Source organism: Pristis pectinata, chromosome 9, assembly GCF_009764475.1.
Source record: "Pristis pectinata isolate sPriPec2 chromosome 9, sPriPec2.1.pri, whole genome shotgun sequence".
NCBI classification, from domain to species: domain Eukaryota; kingdom Metazoa; phylum Chordata; class Chondrichthyes; order Rhinopristiformes; family Pristidae; genus Pristis; species Pristis pectinata.
The window spans coordinates 33409299-33423821 of NC_067413.1; the positions used below are offsets into that span (position 1 = coordinate 33409299).

General features: G+C 43.3%; 1 protein-coding gene across 4 annotated transcripts in view; it reads left to right on the forward strand.

Annotated features, from left to right (window-relative positions):
• The window catches only part of znf407 (zinc finger protein 407), a 379875-nt gene that overhangs the window by 25157 nt on the left and 340195 nt on the right, over window positions 1-14523 (forward strand). The gene's annotated exons all lie outside the window — the stretch shown is intronic.

Here is a 14523-nt window from a genome sequence, read left to right on the forward strand (position 1 = left end):
TCAATTCATTGTTGCTGCAGTGTTGGTCATGCAGAATGACCAGCAGTGTCCTTCAAAAGCAGTTCATGCTGTGCAGTCCTATGAGACATATTCTGATATAATGAGCCACTATATAAATTAAAGCATTTTTGTAATTAACTCTCAGAAGAAAGGGAGGAGAGATGAGTATTTTTTTAATGCAGCAAGCTGCTATAATGTAGGAAGGTAGTGGAAGTAGATTCAATTAGAGCTTTCAAAACAGAATTAGATAAGAACTTAAAAAGGAAAGTACATACAGTGAGGAAAGTGTAGGGAGTGAGCATCATACATGTGTGTATTTGAAAGAAAGACTTGCATTTACATAGTAACATTTATCTTTCTTTCAGAATATCACCATAATGTCTTACAACCAATGAAATACTTCCGAAATGAGGTGAATTTTCAGCTGTAGGAAACGTTGCAGCCAATTTATCACTGCAAGTGCCAGTGTGATAGTGATCAAATGACCTGTTTTAGTGATGTAGAATGAGGGATAGAGCCAGGGTGCTTGAGTTAATTCCCCTACTCATAGAGTCATACAGCACAGAAACAGGCCCTTTGGCCCAACTCGTTCATGCTGACCATGGTGCTCACCAAGCTGGTTGCTTTTGCCTGTGTTTGGCCCAAACCCCTCCTATTCATGTATTTATCCAAGTGGCTTTTAACTGTTAAGCAACAAACAATCTGCTGGAAGAACTCAGTGGGTCGACCGTCAGTGGGAGGAAAGAAATTGTCAATGTTTCAGGTCAAAACCCTGCATGTCTCTTGTGATTTTTAAATGTTGTACCTGCCTCAACCATTTTCTTGGGCAGCTCATTCTATATATGCACCACCCTCTGCATCAAGAAGTTACCCCTTGGGTTCCTTTTTAAATCTTTCACCTTAAACCTATGCCCTCCAGTTCTTAGTTCGCCTTCCCTGGGAAAGAAGATCCCTACTTTTCTGGGTGATGACACAGGATCTTTTATGTTCACCCAAGAGAGCTATGTGGCCTTGGTTTAATCATCTGTAAGTGCTCTGACTGTGCACTTCTCCCTCAGCACTGCTTCGGAGTGACAATCTAGATTTTTGTGCCTAAGTGTTTGGGGTAGGATTTCACTTACAGCCTTGTGACTTAGACAATTTTAAGAACAAAAGATATAACAGGCAGAGGCTACATGTCTCCTCAAAAGTAATCTGTCATTCAATAAGATCATGGCCAGTCCTGTACCTAAAGCCCACTCTCCTATTTAATCCACTTATCCTTGGATTCTTCTAATATTAAAAACCCATTGATTTCTGTTTTGAACGTACTCACTGACCGAACATCTACGGCCCTGTGGAATAGACAATTCAAAAGATTCACAACTGTCTGTGTTAAGCTAATTTCTCCTAAGTGTTGCTCCCAGTTCTAGACCCTGTAGCTACAGGAAATAGTCAATCAGCACCTAGCCTACCATTCCCTCTCAATAAGTTGCTTGCCCCTTGTCAGATGAAAGTCTTTGACCTGAAAAGTTAGCTCTGCTTTTGTTCCCACCAATGCGATCTGAACTGCTTGTATTTGCAGCATCTGTTGTTTTTATTTTGGATTTCCAGCAGATGCAGTACTTTCTGATTTTTCAAGGGAAAGAGCTTGCACATATATTGCAACTGCAAATTCTCATTTTGTCCAGAAGTGTTTTACAGCCAATGAAGTTGCAGTGTAGAAAATGTGGCAGCCAATTTGCACCAGGAAGCTCCCATAAATAGCAATAAGATTCATTAAAAGACAGGTTAATTTGTCTTTTTGATTAGTTAAAATCACATTTTAGTAGTATTTGACCAGGGTCACCGTGAGAAGTGTCAAAGTAATTTTTAAATTAAATTAAATTGGTTGCATGTATGGAGGTACATGTATGCTGTGCAGTTCTATGTCACATGTATGGAGGTACAGTGAAAAAACTTTGTTGTGCATGCTGTCCATACAGATCATTTCATCACATCAGTGTATTGAGGTAGTACAAAGGAAAACAATAACAGAATGCAGAATAAAGTGCTACAGTTACAGAGAAAGTGCAGTGCGGGCAGACAATAAGGTGCAAGGCCATAATGAGGTAGATTGTGAGGTCAAGAGTCCATCTTATTGTGCTAGGGAACCGCTCAGTAGTTTTATAACAGCGGATAGAATCTGTCCCTGAGCCTGATGGCACATGCTTTCAAGTTTTTGTATCTTCTGCCTGATGGGAGGGGGGAGAAGAGAGAACGTCAGGGATGAATGGGAGTTTTTGATTATGTTGGCTGCTTTACCATGAGGCAGTGAGAAATGTAGACAGAATTCATGGAAGGAGGCTGGTTTTCGTGATGTGCTGAGTTGTGTCCACAACTCTCTGCAGTTTCTTGTGGTCTTAGAGCTGTTGCCATACCAAGCCATGATGCATCTGGATAGGATGCTTTCTATGGTGCATCAATTTAAAAATTGATGAGGGTCAAGGGCATCATGCCAAATTTCTTTAGCCTTCTGAGGAAGTAGAGGTGCTGGTGTGCTTTCTTGGCCATGGTGTCTACCTGGTTAGACCAGGACAGGCTATTGAGAATGTTCATTCCTTGGCTCTCAACCCCCTCGAACTCAGCACTGTTGATGTAGACAGGAGTGTGTGTACTGCCCCCCACTTCCTGAAGTCAATGACCGGCTCTTTTGTTTTGCTGACATTGAGGGAAAGGTTGTTGTCATGACACCATGCCACTAGGCTCTCTATCTCCTTCCTGTACTCTGGCTCATCATTATTTGAGGTTTGGCCCACTATGGTGGTGTCATCTGCAAGCTTGTAGATGGAGTTAGAGCATTTTGGGCTCATCTGACACAACAAACAGGGCATGGGTTGGAAGAAGTGATTTGAATGGCCAATAAACTGGAATACAACTGGATTAATAGCTGAAAGGAGAGGTTAGACCTACGAGGAGACACGAGACTGCAGATGCTCAAATCTGGAACAGAAAAAAACAAACTGCTGGTGGAACTCAGTGAGTCAAGCGGCATAGTTGATGTTTCGGGTCAACTATCCTTTTCCCTCCACAGATACTGCTTGACTCGCTGAGTTCCTTCACCAATTTGTTTTTAGACCTGGAAGGATCTAGCTTGTCCTTTGCACAAAGAAATAATGCCACACACACTTGAGGAACTGGAATTTAAATGGTGCCTTTAAAGAAATAAAACATCCCAAAGCACTGCGCATTTGATGCACAACCACTTAAGGAGCTATTAGTCTACGTGACCAATACCTTGGACAAAAAAGATTCACTATAAAAGGCAAGAGAGGGAGAGATGTAGAGGGGTTTAGGGAGGGAATTTCAGAGCATGGTATTTTGGCAGCTGAGGGTTTGCCTGCTGTGGTGGTGGTGTGATTGAATTTGAGATGCTTAACTGGTCAGAAATTAAGAGGATGTGTAGGGTGGGAGGAGGTTAGAGTTGTGAAGTAACCTGTTCATCTGTTATATTTGCCCATTAGATAAATACTGTTTGGTTGTATCTCCATAAGTGTCCTCTGTGCCTATATGATAGGTACCACCTATCATTAAAGAGTGCTCCATTTTACTGCTCTCTGCCAGTCTTCAACCCTGCCATTTCACCATTACCATACCCTCTTTCATGCATTTATTCAGATTACCCTTGCATGTATCTCTTCTGTTCAAGTGCTTGGGAGTAAGTTTCACCTTTCATCACTCCTTGGGGAAAGAAAATTCTCCTGAGTTCCCAATTGGATTAATCACTAACTACTTTAAACTTACGATCCCTTGTCTGATAGCTTCCACAATGAAAACATATCTATGCAGGCACACCTACAATAGTTTAAATATTTCTATTAGGGCATCCTTTAACTTCTTTTTTTTTACAGTAGGAGGAGCCTGATGGTTGTACATTCATGGTTTGGTAAACTAAATTGGTTTATTATTGACATGTGTACAGGTATACAGTGAAAAACTTTGTTTTCATGCCATTCATACAGATCATTTCATAACAACAGTGCATTTCTAAACCTGGGCCTCTGTACCTCCCTCTGCAACTGGATCCTCAACTTCCTCAGAGATAAAAAGAGAAGATAAGATATCTTTATTAGTCACATGTACGTCAAAACACACAGTGAGATGCATCTTTTGAGTAGAGTGTTCTGGGGGCAGCCCGCAAGTGTTGCCATGCTTCCGGCGCCAACATAGCATACCCACAACTTCCTAACCCGGACGTCTTTGGAATGTGGGAGGAAACCGGAGCACCAGGAGGAAACCCACGCAGACACACAGGGAGAACGTACAAACTCCTTACAGACAGCGGCGGGAATTGAACCTGGATTGCTGGCGCTGCAATAGCGTTACGCTAACCGCTACACTACCGTGCCTGCCCACAACTTCGTAACCCGTACGTCTTTTGGAATGTGGGAAGAAACCAGAGCACCCGGAGGAAACCCACGCACGCATGGGGAGAACATACAAACTCCTTACAGACAGTGGCCGGAATTGAACCCAGGTTGCTAGCGCTGTAATAGTGTTACGCTAACCGCTACACTACCATGCCTGGTTATCGGAAGACCACAGTCAGTACAGATCGGTAATAACATCTCCTCCTCGCTGAGAATCAACACAGGTGCACCTCAAGGATGTGTGCTTACCCCACTGCTCTGCTCTCTCTATAATCATAACTGTGTGGCTAAGCACAGCTGAAATGCCATTTATAAATTTGCAGATGACATCACTGTTGTTGGTAGAATCTCAGGTGGCAATGAGGAGGCATACAGGAGTGAGATAGATCGGCTGGTTGAGTGGGGTCAAAACAACACGCTCAATGTCATCAAGACCAAGGAATTGATTGTGGACTTCAGCAAAGGGAAATTGAGAGAACACACAACAGTCCTCATTGAGGGGTCAGTAGTGGAAAGGGTGAGCAGCTTCAAGTTCCTGGGTGTCATCATCTTTGAGGATCTGTCCTGGTCCCAACACATTGATGCAATCATGAAGAAGGCACGCCAGCGGCTCTCCTTCATTTGGAGTTTGAGGAGATTTGGTATGTCACCAAAGACTCTTGCAAATTTCTACATATGTACAGTGGAGAGCATTCTGACTGGTTGCATCACTGTCTGGTATGGAGGCTCCAATGTGTAGGATCGAAAGAGGCTGCAGAGGGCTCAGCCAGCTCCATCACAGGCACAACCCTCCCCGCCATCAAGGACATCCTCACGAGGCGGTGCCTCAAGAAGGTGGCATCCATCATTCAGGAAGCTCACCAACCGGGATATGCCCTCTTCTCATTACTACCGTTAGGGAGGAGGTTCAGGAGCCTGACGGCCCAATGCAGGCAGACAATAAGGTGCAAAGCAATGACGAGATTGTTTGTGAGGTCAGGAATCCATCTTATCGTACTAGGGGACCATTTAGTGGTCTTGTAACAGCGGGATAAATGCTGTCCTTGAGCCTGGTGGTATGTTCTTTCAGGATTTTGTATCTTCTGCCCGATGGGAGGGGGGAGAAGAGAGAACGTCCGGGGTGGGTAGTATCTTTGATTATATTGGTTGCTTTACCGAGGCAGTGGGAAGCGTAGACAGAGTCCACGGAGGGGAGGCTGGTTTCTGTGATGTGCTGAGTTGTGTCCACAACTGATGTGCTGAGCTGTGTCCACAACTCGTTGCAGCTTCTTGGTTTGTGGATTGTTCTTGGGAATCTCTTTTGTACCTACTCCATAGTTTTCTATTTTTTTATAAAATGGAGGCCAGAAATTTGTGCATTATTTGGTGTAGTGTGCTGATGATTCTGCACGCGTAATATCACATCTTTAGATTTGGTGCCAGTGGTTCAGAATAATTGTTAACTCTGCTATGTAGTAGCAAAGAAGGCATATGGCATGTTTGCCTTTATCACTAGAGGCATAGAGCATAAGAGTCAGGAAGACATGTTGCATTTGTATAAAACTGGTTAGGCCACACTTGGAGTATTGCGTGCAGTTCTGGTCTCCTCATTACAGGAAGGATATGGAGGCTTTGGAGAGGATACAGAAGACGTTTGCCAGGATGCTGCCTGGATTAGAGGGTTTGAGGTAAAAGGAGAGGTTGGACAAGCTTGGGTTGTTTTCTCTAGAGTGTCAGAGGCTTGGGGAGACTTAAAAGAAGATTATATGATTATGAAAGGCGTAAATAGGGTAGACAGCCAGAATCTTTCTCCCAGGGTAGTAACGTTGAATACTAGAGGGCATAACATTACGGTGAGGGGGGGGGGGAAATGTGTGGGGCAACCTTTTTTTTACACAGAATGTTAGTGTCTGGAATGCGGTGCCAGGGGTGGTAGTGGAAGCAGATACAATAGTGGTGTTCAGGAGGCTTTTAGAAGGCACGTGAATGTGTAGGGAATGGAGGGATATAGATCATGTGCAGGCAGAAGAGATTAGTTTTATTTGGCATCACGTTCATCACAGACATTGTGGGCCAAAGGGCCTGTTACTGTGCTGTACTGTTCTATGTTCTGTGGAGAAGAGGGCCACTGTCAGGATACATAGCACCCAGCTGCTATTGGTGTGCCCTCGGGAAGCCTAGGAGAACTTCTTCGCAGGAGCTCATTTGCAGAGGATCTGAATGCAAAGACCCTGCAGGGTTTTGGTCCTGTACCCCATCTTTCAATGTATGAAGTAATCTATGAATGCTTGCACCTCAGGGCACTAGCCTGGCAGGCAGCCATTATCTTTATTTCATGCTAATTCCCCAGTGAAGCGCTTAGATTCCATAACAAGCCTCCATCTGCAGTTTGCACACTTCCTGGCTTCCTTTAGGGCTAATTAAATCAACAAGGTAACATTAAATGAAGGGATACGTTAGGAAGATATGATAGGAGGGGACCATTCAGCCCTTTGATCCTGTACTGCCACTTGATCTAATGGTCAGTCTTAATCCATCTCCCTTGCCTTTATCTGTAATAGCCTTGCCTAACAAATTTATAGTTTTCCGTTGTTCCCCTTCCCAGCCTCAACCTCTTCATTATTCTGTACTCAGCAGGTTTTACTGTAAGACATTCAGTTTTAAGGAATCATCAATTATATTTTCCACCAACTCAGCAATTTGCAATATAAATACTAATATGCCAAAGGACACATAACTAATCTATGTCTCACCAACTCTGGTTCAGAGCACACGTCTCTCCTACCAGTTAACAGCACTTATTTAAATCATTACTGTATTCACTGCACTTTTTTGCATATTAGATCGAATGTATTATGTATTTTCCAAGTAATATTTAGTCCATTTCCAAGGCAGGACTGAGCTGGCATGTATAATTTTGATTGATGGCATTGGTTGCCGGAACAGTTGTGGCAATTCCCCGAAACTTTGGTGGGTGCTGTAAGGAACATCTGTTGGGTTCTTGGTTATAAAAGAGTCTAAGAGCATCAAGTCTCCTCAAGAAAACCTTCTGTTCCACAATGTTAGCTGAAATCTGTTCACCAGGACAATCCATGTCTCCCATCCTCTTTCTTTTGGTTATAGTGTTAACTGTAGTTCATTTGGTTGCATTGAGTCAGTAGGTTGTGGGTTTAAGGCACAGTCTAGAGAAGTGAGCACTAAAAAATAGCCTGTGACTCCAGTGCAGGGCTGAAGGATGACAGGTTCAAGATAACTGACAAAAGAAACAGAGGTGAGATAGAACATAGAATGTAGAACAGTACAGCACAAGAACAGGCCCTTCGGCCTATGATGTCTGTGCTGAACACGATGCCGAATTAAACTAATCTCTTCTGCCTGCACATTATCCATACCCCTCCATTCCCTGCATATTCATGTGCCTATCTGAAAGCCTCTTGACTGCCACTGTCGTATCTGCTTCCACGACTACCCCCAGCAGCCTGTCCTGGCACCTCTGTATAAAAAAATTCTTGCCTGACACATCTCCTTTAAACTTTCCCCTCTAACCTTAAATGCATGTCCTCTAGCATTTGACATTTCTACCCTGGGAAAAATATTCCGACTGTCTATCTATGCCTCTTACAATTTTATAAACTTCTATCAGGTCTTAAGAGATATGGGGAAACTTTTTAATACAAACCTGGAATCCTCTGCCTCGAAAAGGTAGTGGGAGCAGGTTTATTGGGAGCGTTCAGTTCGATAAACTCTTGAAGGAAAAAATATTTTGAAGGACATAATGAAAGAGACAGACCAGTGACAAAGGGACTGCCTGGAGCTGGCTCAGGCTGAAGGGTGGGGTTCACGTACCAATCCAGAGACTTGAGCATGCACATTTTAGCTAGTGTGCTCGTGCAATACTGAGGGAGTGAGAGATGCCAGTTTTCAGAAGAGACAAAAGGATGAGATCCAGGCTCCCCCTTGGACACACGTGAAAGAATATTTTGTGTTATTTTGAAAAAGAGCAGTGAGTTCTCTTTCCAAAATTTGTCCTTTAATCCCATTGCTTTAAAGAATGAAATTATTCTGATCATCATCACTTTGCAGGAACTTACTGTGCCTAAATTGGCTGTCATACTTTCTGCATTAGTACAGCAATTAATGTAGTTTTAAAAGTATTTTTTCATAAGAAAACTTCACGATGTCCTGTGGTTCAGAAAGGTACTATAGAAATGTCTAATTTTGCCTTTTGCAAAGAGCTGAATGGCTTCATTCTGTGTGGTCAAATAGACTGTATGGATAATGGACTGTATGGTCGGCAGAGCACACCAGCTTGTCAATTATCTTCTATTCTTTTTGAGGACAAGGCAATGCTGCATCATATTCCTTGTTATTTTCTAAGTTCTTCTCATGCCAGGAGATTCTATTTTTCTTTCCTGTTTCTTCGTTGAAAGTGAGAAATAGGAAACATTCTGTCAAATGTTCTCTGAGTGCTAACTGCATCTTAGATTTAGATAAGCTGATCTACAGAATAGTATTACTTATCAAACCCTGAGGTAGCAACACCTTTAAGAGCTTTGAAGTGGTTGTGATGAGCCATTGTTTTTGACGTTTTTGCAACTTGTACTTTCATGTCTGTCTGGACTCGTTCCTTCCATCAGTACTTCCTGACTGCTGGGTGGAGTAGCAAATGGAGTGGAGACTTGGCCTGCTTTTCCCCTTTGCCAAGATACGCTGTCACTATTTGCAGTAGCGGAATGGGGGATCGTGGCGACATGTTGAGTGTCCTCACGACCTCCATTCTGCTGACCAATGTCAGCTAATTTAGCGCTTCCTGTGTTTCGAACCTTGAACCTTTAGCCAAAGTACGGTGCGAATGTGCTCCATCAAGGAGTGGTTGAAGTGAATAGTGTAGATGCATTTAAGTTGAGGCTGGTCAAGTAAATAAAGAAGAAGGAAAGGAAATCTGCCTTCTTTGCCCAGTCTGGCCAACTTGAGACTCCCAGTCAACCAATGTGGTTGACTCTTATCTTCAGTTCAGGGCTGTTGGGCCTGGGCAATAAATGGCCATGACATCTTTTCTTCTTTGAATAAATAAATAAAATAAAAATTGACCTGTTGAGCTTGTGCTGCAGTAGAGCTAACCCATCAGTGCTGTTTTCCTGTCCTTTCCCCATGGCCCTCTGAATTATTCACTCTTGTGCCTATCCAGCTTTCCATTTGAAGGCACTGATTGACTCTATTGTTGAATCATAGGATTATTACATATACAGTGTGGAAAACAGGCCCTTCAGCCCACCATATCCTCACCATACATCAAATATCTATCTATGCTAATCTTATTTTCCAGTTCTTGGCCCAAAGCCTTCTAGAGCATGACATTTCAAGTGCTCATCTAAGTATTTCTTGCATGTGTGAGAGTATCTGCCTCCACCTCCCCCTCAAGCAGTGCATTCCAGATTTCAACTACCCCCTGAGTGGGGGATAAAGGAATTCTTCTTCAAATCCCCACTAAATAATATATAGACCCTTCTGCTGGAAAAGTTCCTCGCTATCTACCCTATCTATGCCCTTCATACAGCATGGGAGGAGGCTGGAGAGTTGAGTACTGGGGCTAAGTCTCGGGTTAGAAGATTAGCTGTTTAGGGGTGAGGTGACAAGACACTTCCTCATTCAGAGGATTTTGAATCCTTGGAATTTTCCTACCTGCAAGGCCATGCATACTAAGTATATTTGTATCAAAAGAATCAAGGGTTGTGGGAATCAAGTAGGAAATTGGCGTTGAGGGCTTGATCTTATTGAATGGTGGAACAGGCTCCTGCCCCTATTTTTCATACTTTGGCATAGACATGATAGGCTAGATATCCTCCTCCTCTCTTGAGTCACTCCGCAATCAATGCAAGTACCTCTGTTATGACTTCAATCACTTGCTAGACAGAAACACATTCTTTCTGAATTTTCTTGCTTTTGAATGTAGGTGCTAATGAAATCAGCATTGTTGTAATGGGCAATGAATTTGATATTGGGACGAGGTGATTATGGGGGTGGCATTTGTTTTCTTATTCTGTAATCAAATGGTACCTTTTGTGGGTTTCCTCCATTATGTGTAGTTGAGACAACATCACAAACTATTCATGTAGTTGTGCTTTCTTTATTCATGTAAATATAAGCTTTTACACTTGATTGATGTATGCTTTCTCTGTCCCTCCAACTTGCTTTGTTTGATGAATCCATTTATTAGAGAAGGCATTTTTTCATTAAAATAATGTAAACTGCTGCTGATATTTCCAAATTGTTAAAAGCTTGTCAAAATGAACGATGAATACCCATCATAGCATCCATTCCTTTTTAACCTTTCTCAGTATGAGGCCTCTGTTGTATGAAGGCTGATGCTGATTGTTGATATGATGCGATTTAATCATACCAACGCTGTTGATAATATCCCATCCTTCACTCCCTACCACACAGCTATGCACAAATGCCATGCCTAGCTCACTGTGACAATCAAGAGGACCTCGGTCCCTTTAAGAGGTATTAGACACGTCATCACTGCTTTCTTAATATGTTCTGGGAAGATTCCCTGTTTTAATGTTCTGGGAGATGTCCGTAAGGGAATGCTGCCCACTGGCACATTCCAGGCTATGTGCTGAGGGATGAACTGAAGCTTGGTGCAGACAACGCAAAGGCTCTGTGGGGAAGGACTACAGTCTAGGCTCCTTCGGCTACTGCACATGGAGGGGCTGAGTTGGGTGGGGAACCCCTCAAACATTAAAATGATGTATCACCCCAGGGAGCCACATGAGTGTTAACACTACTGAAAAAGTGTTAGCACTATAGAATGTATTGACTGTATAACACTAAAAATGTAAAAAGTTTGGCAGTGTGTTTATTCTTTTGTATATATTTTTTATTATGAATAAAGTTTATTTTTGAAATAAAAAAAACATGTTCTAGGAGACACCTTAGTAGCTGCAGGGCTTTGCACATTGTACCATATACAATGTGTATGCCTCATAAGCAACAAGAAACCATTTCTCATCTAACTTGGCTTGCCGATTTTTTGGTGTGGGACCCTTTTATCTTCCAATCATTCTGGATTGACTTTCAGACAGCAGTAAAATGTGAGGGTGGGGTTGCTGATTTTTTTTGTGAAACAGATTTGAGTGGTTGAATTGGCTGCTTCTTTTTCCTATGGTCCCATGTAACCAACATGTAGAAGTAGCTGATGGAAATTCCACCAAGAACAAGGCTGGACCTGTCTGTCAGAAAAGTAATTGAGTGAAGTTTCAAACTTTGGTCTAATTTATCTAAACTCCTTGGGTGTACCCAGTGACTGCATAATCCTCTGGGATTAGTTCAATGGTTTATTAAGGGGTGTTGATGGAATGGCTCCCAATTAGTTTGTCACTTGTCTTTGGGTTTAAGTATGGATCATGTCAGTAAGGTTGCAGGGTCTACACAGCTGATTCGGTGCATAGGTTACTGTGAGTTTGCGAATCACTTCAACAGTTTTATAATCATCTCTCTTAGTATTTTAAATCAATTACTGAGAATCAAACCCTTTGATCCATTTATAAGACTGTGTACAATGTCCTTGCCTACACAGGTTTGAAGACGTGGCCCTTTATGCCAGTTGTTTTAACCATTGGGCCATCTATCACTACATTTTTCATGTGTTTTCTAACAAAATAATGTACCTCTGTCTTTCTCCTTGGAGACAAAATGTCCCCTGTTCCCTGTTTGCATCATTCCACACAAACTAACCCTGGTTTTAAGATGCAAGCAGAAATCTCCAGCCTCTACTTGTGTGAAGGTGTGAGATTCCTCTGCTAACTTTCCACATTTAACTTTTCACAGCTCTATTAGCCCTTGCCAATCAGAAGCTTCTTAAAGTACAAAACACAACTATCTGAAATGTTTTACCTTGCCTCGAGTGACCTAATTTACTCAACTTACATGTTTCATCAGGTGTCTTTGGACAAACTATTGTGCAATCTGTATCATCTCTTGTTGAAGGAGAGGCTGGTGCCACACTGTCTATTGGTATTGTTATTGGTTTATTATTGTCACTTGTACTGAGGTACAGTGAAAAGCTTGTCTTACAAACTGATTGTACAGGTCAATTCATTACACAGTGCAGTTACATTGAGTTAGTACAGAGTGCATTGATGTCGTACAGGTAAAAAACAATAACAGTATAGAGTAAAGTGTCACAGCTACAGAGAAAGGGCAGTGCAAGGTCACAACAAGGTAGATCATGAGGTCATAGTCCATCTCATTGTATAAGGGAACCGTTCAATAGTCTTATCACAGTGGGATAGAAGCTGTCCTTAAGTCTGGTGGTACGTGCCCTCGGGCTCCTGTATCTTCTACCCGATGGAAGAGGAGAGAAGAGAGAATGTCCTGGGTGGTTGGGGTCTTTGATTATGCTGGCTGCTACACCAAGACAACAAGAGGTAAAGACAGAGCCCAAGGAGGGGAGGCTGGTGTCCGTGATGTGCTGGGCTGTGTCCACAACTCTCTGCAGCTTCTTGTGGTCTTGGGCAGAGCAGTTGCCGTACCAAGCCGTGATACATCCTGATAGGATGCTTTCTATGGTGCATCGGTAAAAGTTGGTGAGAGTCAAAGGGGACAAACCAAATTTCTTTAGCCTCCTGAGGAAGTAGAGGCGCTGGTGAGCTTTCTTGGCCGTGGCATCTACGTGATTTGACCAGGACAGGTTGTTGGTGATGTTCATTCCCAGGAACTTGAAGCTGTCAACCCTCTCGACCTCAGCACCATTGATGTAGACAGGTGCATGTACACCACCTCCTTTCCTGAAGTCAATGACCAGCTCTTTAGTTTTGCTGACATTGAGGGAAAGGTTGTTGTCATGACACCATTCCACCAAGCTCTCCATCTCCTTCCTGTACTCCGACTCATCGCTGTTTGAGATATGGCCTACAACGGTGGTATCATCTGCAAACTTGTAGATGGAGTTAGAGCAGAACCTGGCCACATAGTCATGAGTGTATAGGGAGTAGAGTAGAGGGCTGAGGACGCAGCCTTGTGGGGCACCAGTGCTGAGAATAATCGTGCTGGAGGTATTGCTGCCTATCCTCACTGATTGTGGTCTGTTTGTTAGAAAGTCAAGGATCCAGTTACAGAGGGAGGTGTTGAGTCCTAGGTGTTGGAGTTTGGTGACAAGCTTGCTTGGAATTATTGTATTGAAGGCAGAGCTGTAGTCAATAAACTATAGTCTAACGTATGTGTCTTTACTGTCCAGATGCTCCAGAGCTGAGTATAGGGCTAGGGAGATGGCGTCCGCTGTAGACCTGTTTCGCTGATAGGTGAATTGCAATGGGTCCAGGTTGTCTGGTAGGCTGGAGTTGATGCATGCCATGACTAACCTCTCAAAGCACTTCATGATGGTGGATGTCAGAGCCACTGGTCGGTAGTCATTGAGGCATGTTACCTTGCTTTTCTTTGGTACTGGGATGATAGTGGTCTCCTTAAAACAGGAGGGAACTTGAGATTGAAGCAGGGAGAGGTTGAATATGTCCGCAAATACTTCTGCCAGCTGGTCAGCACAAGATCTGAGCACGCGGCCCGGGACACCATCTGGGTCAGGTGCTTTCCTCGTGTTCACTCTCTGGAAGACTGATCTTACGTCCTCCACTGTGATCATAGGTTTAGCTGCGTTGGTGGCTGTCAGGGTGGATGGTGACAATCCACTTCCCTTTTGTTCAAAACGTGCATAGAATGCGTTAAGTTCATCAGGAAGGGATGCGCTGTTGTTAGCTATGCAGCCTGACTTCGTCTTGTAGCCTGTTATGGCATGTAAGCCCTGCCATAACTGGCGGCTGGTCAGGGACACTATTTTGAGTTGGTATTGCCTCTTGGTATCCCTGATAGCTTTCTGAAGGTCATACCTCGATTGTCTTCTTTGGTACATAGTCCTCCACACACTTGCTGATAAAGTCTGTGATGGTGGTGCCATACTCATCAAGGCTGGCAGCTGAGTCTTTGAACATGGACCAGTCCACTGTCTCAAAGCAGTCACGTAGGAGCTTATCTGCTTCCTCAGACCAGCACTGCACGACTCTCCGTACTGGACCCTCCCGTTTCAGTTTCTGTTTGTATGCAGGGAGAAGGAGCACAGCCTGGTGGTCTGATTTCCCAAAGTGAGGACAGGGGGTGG